This window comes from Palaemon carinicauda, chromosome 28 (genome assembly GCF_036898095.1).
Source record: "Palaemon carinicauda isolate YSFRI2023 chromosome 28, ASM3689809v2, whole genome shotgun sequence".
NCBI lineage: Eukaryota > Metazoa > Arthropoda > Malacostraca > Decapoda > Palaemonidae > Palaemon > Palaemon carinicauda.
Window position 1 is genome coordinate 57417223 of NC_090752.1, and position 15000 is coordinate 57432222.

At 38.2% G+C, this 15000-nt stretch overlaps 1 protein-coding gene across 12 annotated transcripts in view; it reads right to left on the reverse strand.

Annotated features, from left to right (window-relative positions):
• LOC137621611 (protein turtle-like) overlaps window positions 1–15000 on the reverse strand; it is a 187441-nt gene that overhangs the window by 74501 nt on the left and 97940 nt on the right. The gene's annotated exons all lie outside the window — the stretch shown is intronic.

A 15000-nucleotide genomic window follows, 5' to 3' on the forward strand; every position in this document is an offset into this window, starting at 1 on the left:
GATTAAAACTAAAATGGAAATGGGAGCAGAGCATATGTACAGCTCAAAAGAACAGCAGGCAGCGATGATACTAAAATTCTTAGAAAAATTAATTTTCAAAACTGACAATATGTGAACCAATCACTATGGCAGCGATAGCAGGTGTTTATGTAGATGGATATAAAAATAAATTATGCTACACCATGAAGAATTTACCAGTAAGAAAACCTTGTATGTTATGGAATTCCCCCCAAAATCTAAAAGCTAAGGATATTATGCAAAGCCACTTTTATTTTCAAATGAAAACACAGTATGCCGTACTGGTAAGACTGCATCAACTCAATAATAATGAGACTGTTTCAACACAATCATGTACAGTAGAACATGCGCAGTACTCGCTACATGACTTTTTTTTTATACAACAACCTTTGACATCTAAATCTTTCATTAAATCAAACAGCTGGTCTTAAGAGTTTCCTTATGGCTCTATATACATCCTACCTCCTCCAAAAGATCCAAAAATGCCCTTAACTTCAGAGTTATGAGAACTAAGGGTTAGTTAAAAATATCGAGTTTAACCAGACCTCAAAGCCCTAGTAAGCTCTTTACATCACCTTGATCAAAGATGAAGTAAACATGTATTATACCCTTATTTTATGATTTAACCACACCAGCCTTTCAAGAACACCTGGTAAGGGCTTTACATTACCTTCAGAACTTTCAGTAATGTTTTTGTAACATTCATAATTATACTGTAATTTCCTATGTAAAATATAACAGTACTTTCCTGAGAAAATAAATGTGAAATCTGGTTTAAATTCCAGCTAAGTTTTCTATAGGTCAATAAATTAAGTAATAGCAAAATAATCTTGTTTACTTATAAATGCCAATACAGAAGTCATAGGGCAATAAAATCGAGCCTCTGTGTATCCAAGCAGTTGGTAATGATGTTAAGGGAAGGAGATAGACACATAGAGACACAGTACTCAAGAGTTTTCCATATGTAAGGACTAATAAAGCAATTACTTACTGTATCTTTAAATACTGTACAATATACAATATAGTTTTTATGGATTAGATTGGATTATGAATTTTAGGCCAGAAGCCAAGGTAATAATACAGTATTCATCAAGGTATAAAAGATTCTAAGAGGTACACTTTTCTAATGTTATTCTTTCCAAATATTTACCTAGACTACTTATTGAAAACATTGCAGATTTCCCTGCGGAAGAGCAATATTAATATACTTAATTCCTAAATAAGGTCTCACATCATTACAAGGAACAACCCTATTAGAATTCCTTTATTATGTCTGATTAATATTCTATCTTTTAAATGAGCAGTGGATTGCTCAAGAGCATTGGGGTAGTGAATGTTGTAGTGCATTTCAACTGATTAAAATTTGTATTTCTTACTTTCTTTTTCACATTTTCCTTAGAAGATATACGGCACCAAAATGGGATTACCCTTCTAGTTTTCAGGAAGTTTTTGGGATGAGCTGTTACATAAATCATATGATTATCTTAGGTTAACAAATACACACGAAGTCCTTCTTTTTAACAATTAATTTCCATCCATTGTCCTTGCCCTGGAGTCAAATATGGAACCTATCAGCATGGCAGAATGTTGCCAGTCACATCAAGGGAGTTCTATTTATTACTACTGATATTCTAAAGTAACCAGACCACTTAATCAAGTGTTTGTTCTTACAAGGTTTCGTTAAAAATTTAGATACTTGATAAACTGGAAACTTGAAGATTTCAAAAATATTTCCCTTGAGGGTTTTGTCTGAGACTTTACATCTGTTTTGGATGTTAGAAATATTGTACTTAGCCTGCTTACCTATTATTTCTGAACAAAATTCTCTGTACTGTTCTCAAAAACTGGATGATACAAAGGTCTTCTAATACCAATGGCTCGATTGGGTTTAGGATATTTGAAAATGAGACATAACAGCTATTGATTCTTTCCTTTTGTAACAATAATGTTTGAAGTAGTCACTTTAATATGATTGAATTTAGTTTCACTGAATTATTTCATGAGGTCTACCATTTAGTAATAAGACTGGGTCTCAACAATAATTGGCAATTATTCACGCAAATTGTCATGTGTAATCAGACCATGATCTATAGAACATCAGGCGCCTTTCAGTATTTATATTTCTTTTGATCCTTATGTAAGCAAGAAATCAGCATACTTCCGCTTTCTCGTCTTCGTGTAATCTTTGGAAATTACAGCACCGTGGTGTATACATATTTCATTGTTCAAGAGAATTTCTATAACAGTAATCTTGAAAAGCTTTATAGCACTGATAGACTTACAGTACTATAAAATATGTAATTTCAGGGTGATATGTAGTATTTAATAGACTCAACCTCTGCCAATGCTGTACTTCTCCAAAAAAAAAAAAAAAGACATTCTTAGTTAAAATCATACTGCTATACCAAAACAACTTCAGGGGATAATGTGCAGTATGCACACTATTATGTAGTTTAACATGACAGTTGAGATAACTCTTTTCACATGTAACTCCATTATGGAAAAGTACAATTTAATAAAGATCTATGATGATGATGATAATTACCATGTTCATGAGTGAAAGTATAATTACTTTTTGGCAAAAAGAACAAATAAGTAAAAGGTCAAACATTATGTAAACTCCAGTCCAGAAGGAGTTGTAGCATTGGAAGAATACTGCACTTATCTTGAAGTGAACGATATTACAAGATTCATAAGAATACAAGTGTTGTTTTTCAAGCCTCAGTCTGATACTGGTCAATATTTGATACTTAATAAAAACTCCAATAGCCTATAATTAATTAAATATTTTCTTTCTGTGACATTAACACCAATGAATCACAAACACATTTAGTAAGGGCTACTGCCTTTTCTTTTATCAAGTTCACAGTATTTTTATATTCAGCTTTTAAGAGCTTTTCACCTGAAGTGCCAATGGCAAATTAGTCTCAAGAGTGTTTAAGAGCTTTTCACCTGAAGTGCCAATGGAAAATTAGTCTCAAGAGTGCTTAAGAGCTTTTCACCTGAAGTGCCAATGGCAAATTAGTCTCAAGAGTGCTTAAGAGCTTTTCACCTGAAGTGCCAATGGCAAATTAGTCTCAAGAGTGTTTAAGAGCTTTTCATCTGAAGTGCCAATGGCAAATTAGTCTCAAGAGTGCTTAAGAGCTTTTCACCTGAAGTGCCAATGGCAAATTAGCCTCAAGAGTGTTTAAGAGCTTTTCACCTGAAGTGCCAATGGCAAATTAGCCTCAAGAGTGCTTAAGAGCTTTTCACCTGAAGTACCAATGGCAAATTAGTCTCAAGAGTGTTTAAGAGCTTTTCACCTGAAGTGCCAATGGCAAATTAGTCTCAAGAGTGCTTAAGAGCTTTTCACCTGAAGTGCTAATGGCAAATTAGTCTCAAGAGTGTTTAAGAAGATATCTATGATGACTTGAAAGTGTCTATAAATGCTATCATGTGCAATGGTCTGAATATTGTTCCAAGTAATACTATGTTCATTTTAATGACAAAGAAAATACATATATACATCAATTATGGAGCCAATGTAGTTCTACTTTCCAAGACAATATGGATTTGAAGTTTCACTAAGATTTATCAAAAGGAAAAAATTTCTGAACTATAGGCGATTATACAATTGTAGAAAATCACATCTTTTTAAGAAAGTTCCCTACTGCAAGAGAAAAGGGCTAGACTCTTATTCTACTACATTAAGACTATCATATTTCCACATACGTTTCAAAATATGTAAGCAAAGTATCACTTTTCAACATTGTTGATGTGTTTGTCTAAATTATAGATGCCACTACCTGATATTCATATTGCTTTTGTCTCTGGAAGCTTGGTATGTTAATGTTACTCCAAGAAATTTCTCGTTTTCTTTCCTATCAGTATTTAGTAGTAATTTCTCTTGTAAAGCAATGACACATACCCGTGTCTAACAACAATAACATTTTGTGCATATCGTATGACTTCATCAGTTTCAAAGTTGACACAGGACAAAGATAAGTACTACACAGCTACAGAGGTCAAGTTTCTGTTTTTATGCTTATTTTAATGATTTTAAGTTAGTTTTCTTGATTTTTAGCAATGTCTACGCTGTTGTGCATAAGGATTATTTTTGGGCCTTGAATCTAGGAAATTTTTAAATTTAGAGAATTTTGTGTGGAGCGCATAGGCCTCAATGTTCCTCTCCAGGGAGTAAGTTTCATGATCAGATTAAAGACACTTTGAGAGGACTAAAATTACTGACAGGTCCATACTCAGACAGCATCTGTAACGTTTAAAATGCTTCAAGAAGACTAAATTACTGCCAGATCTTTGCTAAGACCGCATCCATAACGTTTAAAATGCTTCCAGAACACTAATATTACTGCCAGATCTTTACTCAGACAGCATCTACAACGTTAAAAGCTTCAAATAGGCTAAAATTATTGACATATCTTTGGTCACAGAATAAAAGAAGCTTACTTTCAGTTTAGGAGTAATCTGGAGAAGGCTAGGCTACTTATTTAAAGAAGGAATGATGACTATAATGCCCCTGCAGCCTTTCAATTCGCTACAGCTTAAAAAGTTACTTTTGATATTCATGAGCTTATTAAGAACTCGTTTACAGAAGTTCAGATGGCTATTAAGTTTTAGAATCAAGGTAATATTTCAGTCCTAACCTGGTCTGTTTCAAACCTTAACCTAACACCTCGAGGGATAGCTGTTTGTTCAAGTGCACCATTCAGAATGGGTTCTGATGATACACGGCGCATCAATTTTTCGAGATCATCTAATAGGGCCTCAAATTCTTTATTCATTACAAACCCATCTGCTGCAGAACCCTCAAACTCTTGTATTTCTAGCCAATATTTTAGAATTCTAGAATTGCGAGGCAAACGATTAAGATGCTTTCCTGGATCCTCATATCCTTCCTCTGGCTAAAGAAAGTGTCTCTTAAGTAATAACTTATCCCTTATTTGCAGAAATGGTAGCCTGGATATCATATCACTCTTTTTGATGAAATAAGCATACTTTAACTCTCTTATCATGTAGATGGTAAGGAAGAATTTTTGATTGTCTTAGGCCAAATTTTTTTTTTTTTAATTAATCTGTTAGAGATTCACTGAAACTGTTTGATTGCTTCATGTTTAAATGGCAATATGCGTCATTTGGTTGCAATCTCTGCCATTAGCTCATCACAAGTTTTTCTCTCACAAGATAATTTAGGGATTAGTTCCTCACTTGCATAAACATGTCTCTTAATGGAATACTGTCCACTTCAGTTCCCGTACATAGTTGTAAACAATCGAAAAACAGATTAGTAATGTCTTAAAATAGATTATTAAAAACCAACATGCAGATTAGTCCCTACAATAAATCATTTCTTAATATCCGAATAAGTTACTTAAGGTACGTACAGAAATGTAGTTCGTTTTGGGTAAGATATATAAACTGTAATCCCAAATTCCAAGTAAGGCTGATAATTCAGGTTCCCATTTGGTGTTAAAGCCTTCTATCACATAAGACTGATCATTGCCTATCTAGTTCTGGATTACGATCCGTTTCATGGCTTTGAAACCCTCAGCAAGGTAATTTACAGATTATCATTACAAATACCGTAATAAATTCTTTTAAATATTTGGACATACTGTATGTAGTATCAAAAGATATATGGGATTAGATAGAAGGCTTTAACTTCAAATAATGATTAATCTGGTTATTAGTTTCTTTTATGTTGCAAATTACGTAAATGAAGTTATATTCAGATAATTAGTTTTAGATATCTATTATCATCCCTAAATAATTTGAAAATAGTAATTTTAGTTTATATGAAATGCATATCTGATTCATATTGCATGGTCTCTTTTACATCTCATGCAGTCGGGTATTGTTTATTGACTAATGGAAGGTAAAATAAATGTTTATTAAAAAAAAAACAAGTACCGGACTGTGATACAATTTCTGATATTCATATTTCTCTCCATGGTTGAAGGACATATGATGTAAGGAATGGAAGAGTGAACACATGACAATTCACTTTGGCAAGAGAACAGGGCAAAATTAAGATTAATATGAAAGGATACTTTACTGAAGATCAGTCATGTATAAACTGAGTCAAAGAAACATTTTCTCCATTTTATCACATAGGGATGCCATGAGAGACTTTGTCCCGATAGTCGTCCACTGTCTTGGCTTAGAGTTCTCTTGCTTGAGGGTACACTCGGGCACACTATTTTATCTTATTTCTCTTCCTCTTGTTTAGTTAAAGTTTTTATACTTCATATAGGAGATATTTATTTTAATGTTACTGTTCTTAAAATGTTTTATTTTTCCTTGTTTCCTTTCCTCACTGGGCTATTTTCCCTGTTGGAACCCCCTTGGCTTATAACAATCTGCTTTTCCAACTAGGGTTGTAGCTTATCAATTGATAATAAAAATAATAATAAAAGTGGGTGCTGGTTATAGTCAAAGTTCCCAGATTTCTCTATAACGTAATCTTCACTTGTCCAAGAATCCAATCAAAGTTAACTAGAAAATACAACAAAGGGTACTTTTTAATCTGGTGGTTTGGAAAATATTTTTTTTTTAATTTTATAGAAGTTGTAGTAAATCTTTCTTCAAGGTGTTTACAACCAATTATCTCTTGTCCCCAAAGTGTCGAGAGGTTGGAAACCAGTTACAGTTATCTCGGTCATAAAAAAACTTGTAATTCTCAATATTTTTTTATTGGAAATAAACTTAACAGTTCTGGAAACAATGAAGAAATGAGATTAAATGTTCCCATTTAGGTAACAGCTGCCTTTTTCAACCTTCCTGTCCATCTGAATTTGAAGATTTCCTTCACTTTATCAGTGATTTGAAGGCATAAAAATTAAAGTATGGGCCTTTTAGTTTCAGGGTAGTCCCTCAAGTGTTCACCAGAATGATGGCGCACATTTGCATAGGCAAAGTATCACATAACTCAGACGACTGGCTATTTTTGACACGGGTCGAAAAAGATACAGACTCAACAAGCGTAGTTTTTCTGGTTTCTAGAGATTGAATTTTATGGTCTGTGTAAAAGTATCTTCTGTTGCCAATTCAGAAGATTCTTTATTTGAGGATGTTAATATAAATTCCATTTTCAACTTTTCTGTTGGAAAAAGGGATTCAATCCTGCCTTATATTATCAACAAGTCATAGAATGGAGTCTCTGGCAATTCAGATATGGAGAAATTTTAATGGAAATTTGTTCCAATAAGCACTTACCGTGAGACTTTCTCCATTTCATCTCAATCTAAATTGAATCAAGATTTTCTAACTAGACACAATCTGGGTTCCAGTAATGAAGAATCAGATTTAACTACTAAGTTGTTAGGCCAATCTTTATCAATTTTTTCCAGGGAGTTTCCTTGGAGAAGAATTCCAAAACACTCTCTGTTTACAAATCCTTTCCAAGAATGATTGGAAAAAGCTCTAAATTATCTACATCTGGCAGAGAAATGGATGTTGTACGGATCAACTCCACAAGTTAATTGACTGGAACTTATAGCAATAGACCACGACAGCATTGACATACATCCGGAAACAAGAGCGATTAAATCCCTAAACCGGATAGTAGATAAAAAATATAGAATTTGGGAAATTTGAGAGGATGTCTTCTCCCTCTTACTATTGAGGGATAATAAAACTTAAAAAAGGGGTCTTATAATAGGGTCTACCCAACCCAGACATATTTGTAACCTTACTAAACAAAAATATACTTTTGTTTAATTCACCATGGATGGTAATTACCCAAATGCAAGACTGGTCAAACCTAGATCTTTACACCTTTCCAACTGCCGACATGATTCAGCAGCTGATATATATAATATACCTTAAATTAAAAATTTTGGTAAACAGCAGGATGGCATTGATAGCAACATTTTGGCCAGAAAAGGGTATGTTTCAGTTCTGTCGCCTGTTTCTAGAATGTGAGGGAGTCATCATGTATTCATTCCTTTCCGGCAAACAATTTTAAATAATTCTCTAAATCCATATGATATACATCTTACTGAATGGAGTCCTATTCAACGTATCCTTGATAGTAAATAACTTTAAAGTTCTCTAGGTTGGCTATCATAGGTCACAAAAGATAGCATATTGCATATATATATATATATATATATATATATATATATATATATATATATATATATATATATATATATATATATATATATATATACATATATATATATATATATATATATATATATATATATATATATATATTGTACACAGTATATATTACATATATAATAAACATATAATGTATATATATATATATATATATATATATATATATATATATATATATATATATATATATATATATATATATATACACAGTATATATATATATATATATATATATATATATATATATATATATATATATATATATATTTGGGGGGGCTCAAGCCATGTTGTCCTGATGGAAGGTTCCTAAAAGTAGCTTCCAAGGGATATTTGAACTTCAGTGATACTCCCAGAAAATTTACCTTTAGGTCTCCAGAATTCTAACTCCTGGCGCGAATATCCTTAAAATTCCTCTTAAGGATATCGCATAAATCAGGGGACATATATCTTGATACGACACATAGCAATCTTCACCCAGAATAGCGTTTTCGCCTCGAGGGGGAAGAGTGGCAAATTAGAAGGGGAGTCGTTATCAAGGTTATCCTTCCTCCCATACTACTATTGAGTATCTAGATGGCGCCATATCCAAGATGGCGGTTATTCCTATTTTTGTAGCGAATTCGCATGGTGGTGTTCCCTGTTGATCTAACCTTTTTGATTGATTTTATGAGGATTATTATGCAATCTCCAGCTTCTTTTGCCTCTGGAAAGTTGAGTATTGATTCTTTTCAGTGCATAATTTTTAGCTCCTGCTTCATAGTGAAATTAGAGTAATTTATTGTGTTAGAAGCTAGGCCTGTCACCGGAGGCGCCATGGGCGCTATCGTTCATTATGCATATGTTATTTAGTTAGCAGAACGATTCCAGGTTGTAATAGCATTAATAAATTATGAAAGCTATTTAGGCACAATTATACTAGTAAAGATATCCATTTTATGCATAATTTCCTCTTCCTTTTTGTCGATCGTATACGTTAGAGTTTCGGCGATTTAGGTAACCGAGATCTCGCCTTGCCTAGGCTACCTAGCGATGTGGTATACTTTCAGACATTATCCCCGTTTACCCTCGTGTATCGTTTTATTGATTCAACGGGAGATAGTACATCTCCTAGAATTATATAACTCGATACTTATCTACTGTGGAGATTTAAGGGTAATGCAACCCTTTCTGGTCTTGCCATGGAGTAGTTCACTCTGGCTTCACTAGGCTAGGGTTTTTCTGTCTCCCACCTTTGCCGGCAAGAGCCCGGCTTCGGTTTTTGACAGAATCTCAGAGTATTCAGTCTTTCTGCCGGCTGCAGAGCTACAGGGTGAGTAGTCACTCCCCTTCCGGCTTAGCTGCCGGCATAGGAGTCTAAGACTCCCTAGGCTGCACCTGAAGTGGTAGTATGATGCCGCCACCTTCTCCCCTGCGGTCTAGAAGACTAGTCCTGTGTTGGCAGACCCTAGGCTGAAGAATAGACATTCTTCTGCCGCCTAGGATGGCGTCGATATCGAAACTGAGTTTCTTCCTTGTGTGGTAGCGGCGGCAATCTTGCCGACTTCTTCCACACTTTATACAGGGCCCTTTTCCCTTCCCCTCTGTCCTTTAGCGATGACTTAGACATCGCATTTCTTATGGCCGTCGTCCTGCAATCTCACCTCTTCCCGGTGGGTTGCCGGGCCAGCTGGGCTCCTACATAAGCAGCTGTTTAGCCACTCAGTCTTCCCTTACGGACATAGGATTCGGGTAGGTTGTGCCGGCTATGGCGGCTGCCGGTGGGAGACCCCTCTGCCGCTGAAGGTTCTTCAGTCCTCCTTTGGACTGCCATTCACAGTCCTGTTGCCGGCAACGGTCTTGTGGCTGGATGGAAGCCTGAATGATGCATTCTCCCCTTCCATTTGAACCTTCCTTCTGGAGGAAGGCAGTAAGTTTATATACTTACACCCTTATTTAGTGTAATCATACATTGTAATAAGGCAGTCCTTCACTCCATGCTTTCTCTCTCTCTATCAGACAGAGGCGCCAGGTATTAACCCGGCCAGCAGCATGCGGGCCGGGCCAGCACTGTTAGGTACTTACTGCTGCCGACTGTACCGGGACTGCCAGGTACAAACCAGCCGGCCATATGCCGGCCGGACTGTGCCGCCAATGACTAGCTCTGCTGGCAATATGCCAGCCGAATTACAGTCTATGTTTATACAGTAGCCAGTATAATTGCAGTAGAGTATATACTGCAGATAAAAAACTATTGTATATATTATACAGTAGTTATTTTCCAACATATCTTATGTATCCTTGCCAAGTCTTTTGTCGAGACCAATCCTATATTGAAATAATAGAATTCATTCAATACTCTGATTAGAAATCAGTGTACAATTTACCCTACAATATTAAATATTTAGAAGGGTCAGTGGTAGTACACTTTCTATCCTAAAGGTTAGAACCCTTGTCTTTGAGCTTCCCTGATCAGGAAACTCTATAGTTTTAATATTGGAAGGGAAGGTCACAGCAATTAGCTGGGTGGGATACACAAGTATGTGTCTTTTCTAATTTCTAGTCCAGTCGGCGACATGCCGGCCGGACCGTGCCGCCAGGTGCTTGCCATGCCGGCAGCACACTGGCTGAACTACAGTATTTGACTATACAGTAGCCAGTATATTTGCAATATAGTATATACTGCAAACAGAAAACTATAGTATTATTATTATACAGTAGTTAATTTCTAACATATCTTGTGTACCCTTGTGCAGGCTTTTGCTGACACCGAACCCATATTGAAAGAATAGAATTCCTTTTATACTCTGATTAGAAATCAGTTAATACTTACCCTACAATATTAAATAATTAGAAGGGTCAGTGGCAGTGTACACTTCTTCTATCCCTAGGGGTTAGAACCCTTCTCTTTCGAGTTGCCCTGATAAATGAAATTCTTTATCTTAAATATTGGGGGAGGTTAAAGCAATTGGCTGGGAGGGATACACAAGTATGTGTCTTTCTCTATTTCTTTCTAGCTTACTATCCTAAGCTATAATGATTTGAATATGAATAATTGCATATCTGTTTATCATGTGAGATAAACAATGGTATACTCATTTTGTTTTCCTTTCTTTACAGGAGGAACCCCAGATGACATGCGATGCGATCTTCTGCAATCTTAGGAGTAAGTACTTCTACAGTCATACAGCATGCAGGTCTCATGCCCCCTGCACCATTATTACCAAATCCCTGCAATATTGGGACCCCCAAGTCTGCAATATCTGCCGGACCTTAGTGACCGAAGGTTTTGATGACCCCAAGTCAAAGGAGTCTAGGGATGCGGCACGTAAAATGTTACGCAAATGGGTAAGAGGGTTCCAGAAGAACTCTCCGGGACCATACCTACCTAACGATAGGATGCGTAGTTTAGTGTTCACGAAAGCGAGTAGTGAAATGGTTGTGCCCCAAGCACGACTCGCACCTCCCTGCGTCTAGATATCCATCAAGACGGATGGCAGGGAGGCACCTCTGGGAGAAGATGACGATGTCGTGTCGGAATTTCTTCGGTCTGTGCCGGCCACGGAGCCGTTACCCTCAACGTCTTCACCTTCTACCCCTCCATTGGACAACATGAGCCAGGCGCTGGCCCATCTTACGGAATTAATGGAGAACATTCGCAAACGAGGCGAGGCAAGGGAAGCGAATTCAAGAGAGAGCTCATTGAAGCTCCACTTATCGCCTCCGAAGGGTCTTTCAAGCGACCCAGAGACCAAGACCTCCTGACCTGCTCCAAAACCAATCCCTGGAGGTATGCGGAGCTTATGCCTATTTTGAACGGGAAACTCTACATCTCAGAGAAGATGGGAGCTGTCCCCTTAGACAACATCCAGTTTTGGCCAAGCTTTAACGCTTTCCCTGATTGCTTCATTCGACTGAAGCATGAACCAATATCAAAAGAGGACACAGAACCGGAGGAAGTCATGGTTTTCGACCACAATAAGGCACAGGCTCTCTTGTCAAGTAGCCTGAGAAAGGCGGGTTATTTGGTGTCGAAAGTATCCGCCTTGAGCAAGAAACACTCTACCTTTCTTGCTCCTGCTTCAACAGCATTCCCATTTACGTGAAAGGCATTTAAATCTGTTGCCAAGGCAGTGGAGGCAGGCAAACCATGCCCTGCACTTGAGGAGTGCAGGCCTCTGTCACTAGCCTTGCCCATGCACGAGAAGGAATGGAAGGAAGTCCACCTAACCTTCTCAGTAGGGAAACTGGACGCGGACATCGCTGGACGACAGTTTAGCGAGAATCTCCCTGAACTTTCTGAGTTTCTTTTGTGCAAGGAACAAGAGACAAAGGAGAGACTTGCGGCCTCTTTATCCCTACAAAACTGCATAGAGATGTGTGCAGGACAACGAAGTACCCCAGACATGCTCATGGTCATGGCCAAAATCCATATGGCCACCTTAGTAAAAGACCTATTTGCTTTTATGAAGGCTAGGAGAGCCTGTAGAGAGTTCATGTTCGCTGCTGCAACAGTGAAACATGAACCCAGGAAGCTGATATCTTCCAACATCTGGCATAAAGACCTCTTTCCAAACGAGGTAATCAAAGAGGTAGTCGAGAAAGCCATCACGGAGAATAGGAATCTTCTCCAAAAATGGGGCGTCTCTTCAAAGAGGAAGTCTTCCCCGGATGTGGGTCATCAACCTAAAAGGAAGATGAAAAAGTCTATACTTTTCCCTCGGCCTGCTCAACAACATCCCACAGTTGCTATGACCGCGGTGCTCCAGGTAGGCGGTCGAGGAGGTAAACCCTCCGATCAATCGAAGCAAGGAGACGCTTCTGGTAGGAGGAAAGCTCTAACAATTTCAGGATCGTTGGACCTTCGATCCTTAGGCCCAAAGCCTAATCAAGATTGGACTAGGATGGAAACTAGACATGTCTCTACCATCATTTCCTCAACTCTTCCAACACTCCAACCCCGTATTAGAAGAGTATACCCTATAGCTCTTGAGCATACAGGTTATAAGGACAGCAAAGTCCGTCAAATTCCAGGGAAGGCTGTTTTGTGTTCCCAAGAAGGACTCAAGAAAACTCAGAATCATTCTGGACTTGTCGACACTCAACAAGTTCATAAGAAACAGCAAGTTCAGGATATTAATCCTTCTACACATAAGGACCCTATTACAATAGACCGGACAAATGCCTATTGGCATTTTCTAGTCAGTCGCCCCCTCTCCTCCTACCTAGGATTCAAGTTACAGAAGATAAATTATGTTCTAAAAGTCATACTCTTCAGACTAAACATAGTCCCAAGTATCTTCAAGAAATTGGCAGATGCAGTCGTGCAACAATCATGCCTAGAAACTGTTCAGGTAACAAAGTACCTGGACGACTGGCTGGTGCGGGCAGCACCCGAAGCGGCTGGTCTGCAAGCATCCAAAGAAGTAACCCAGTTCCTGTAACATCTGTGATGTAAAATCAACTTCAAGAAGTCTTGACTCTCTCCAGCTCAAAGGTTTCAATGGCTGGAAATCCATTGGAACCTGAGGTCACATTGTCTCTCCTTTCTCTAAGGGAAGAAGAAGGAGATCGCAGTGTCGGTCAAGAGACTACTGTAATCCAACAGGATTCCAAGAGGCTACCAGTTCGCAGCAGTGACAGACCCAGTGCTAAGAGCACAGCCGAAAGATGCGTCAGGAGTCTAGAGAAGATACGCATCAAACGCTCGAAGAGATCTAAAATGACCGATATCAGCCTTACTTTGATCACTTCTCAAGCCATGGTCGAAGGCCAAGAGCCTAATGAGGACCGTGCCCTTGCAACCACCTCGACTATCGATGATCATCCACATGGATGCCTCGACGGAAAAATGGGGATTTCACTCCCAGCAAAGGAAAGTCCAAAGGACTTGGTCATCTCTGTTCAAGGCCCTTCTCATCAAAAGTTTGGAAGCCATAGCAGTCCTTTTGACGTTGGGAAAACTCTCCCCACGCAGATCAGCCCTCATCAGGCTGATCTTGGACAGCAAAGTGATAGTGAGATGTCTGAACCGACAAGGCTCGAGATCGTCCCGTATAATCCATGTGATATTAGCCATCCCTTGCCTAAAGAGATGGCATTGATCAGCAGTTCACTTATAAATGATCCGCAATGTGACACAGTTGCTCTACTCAGGCTCAAGCCGATAGAGTCAGAATGGTCCACAGACGCAGACCCATTCTCTTCCATCTTGGAACAAGTCCTGGAACTGCAGAACAATCTCTTCGCGACGAGCGTCAACAAGAAACTACCTCGAAATGTAGCCCCATACGAGGACTCTCTAGAGGAGATAACGGACGCCATGTCCTACTTTGGAACGGATGGACCCGGCATTTCCTGTTCCTTCCATCCAAGCTCCTGCTGAAGGTCTTCAACATGCTGAGATCCTTCCAAGGAACGGCAGCTCTAGTGGCTCCCATATAGCCCAAGAGCAACTGGTTCCCTCTAGTGAGGGAAATGAGGCTGAGGCTGGCCGTTGTACCGAACCTAGCACTATCTCAACGGGTTCAGAAGTTAACTGTCTTCGATTCATCACAGAGAACCCAAAACCTTCATTTCATGATTTTCTCACACTAGCAGTTAAGAAAAGATTTGTGATCTCAAAAGACAGTAAAGACTTCTTAGAAGAATACAAGTCTAGGTCAACTAGAAGACAATATGAATCATCTTGGAAAAAGTGGGTTGCTTTTGTTAAAGCAAAAGGACCGAAAGAAATTTCAATAGACTTCTGTCTGTCCTTCTTTATCCACCTTCATAATCAAGGTCTGGCAGCTAACCCAATAACTACGTGTAAGTCAGCCTTGACTAGACCTCTTCTATATGCCTTTCAAGTGGATTTGACAAAAGAAATCTTTAACAAGA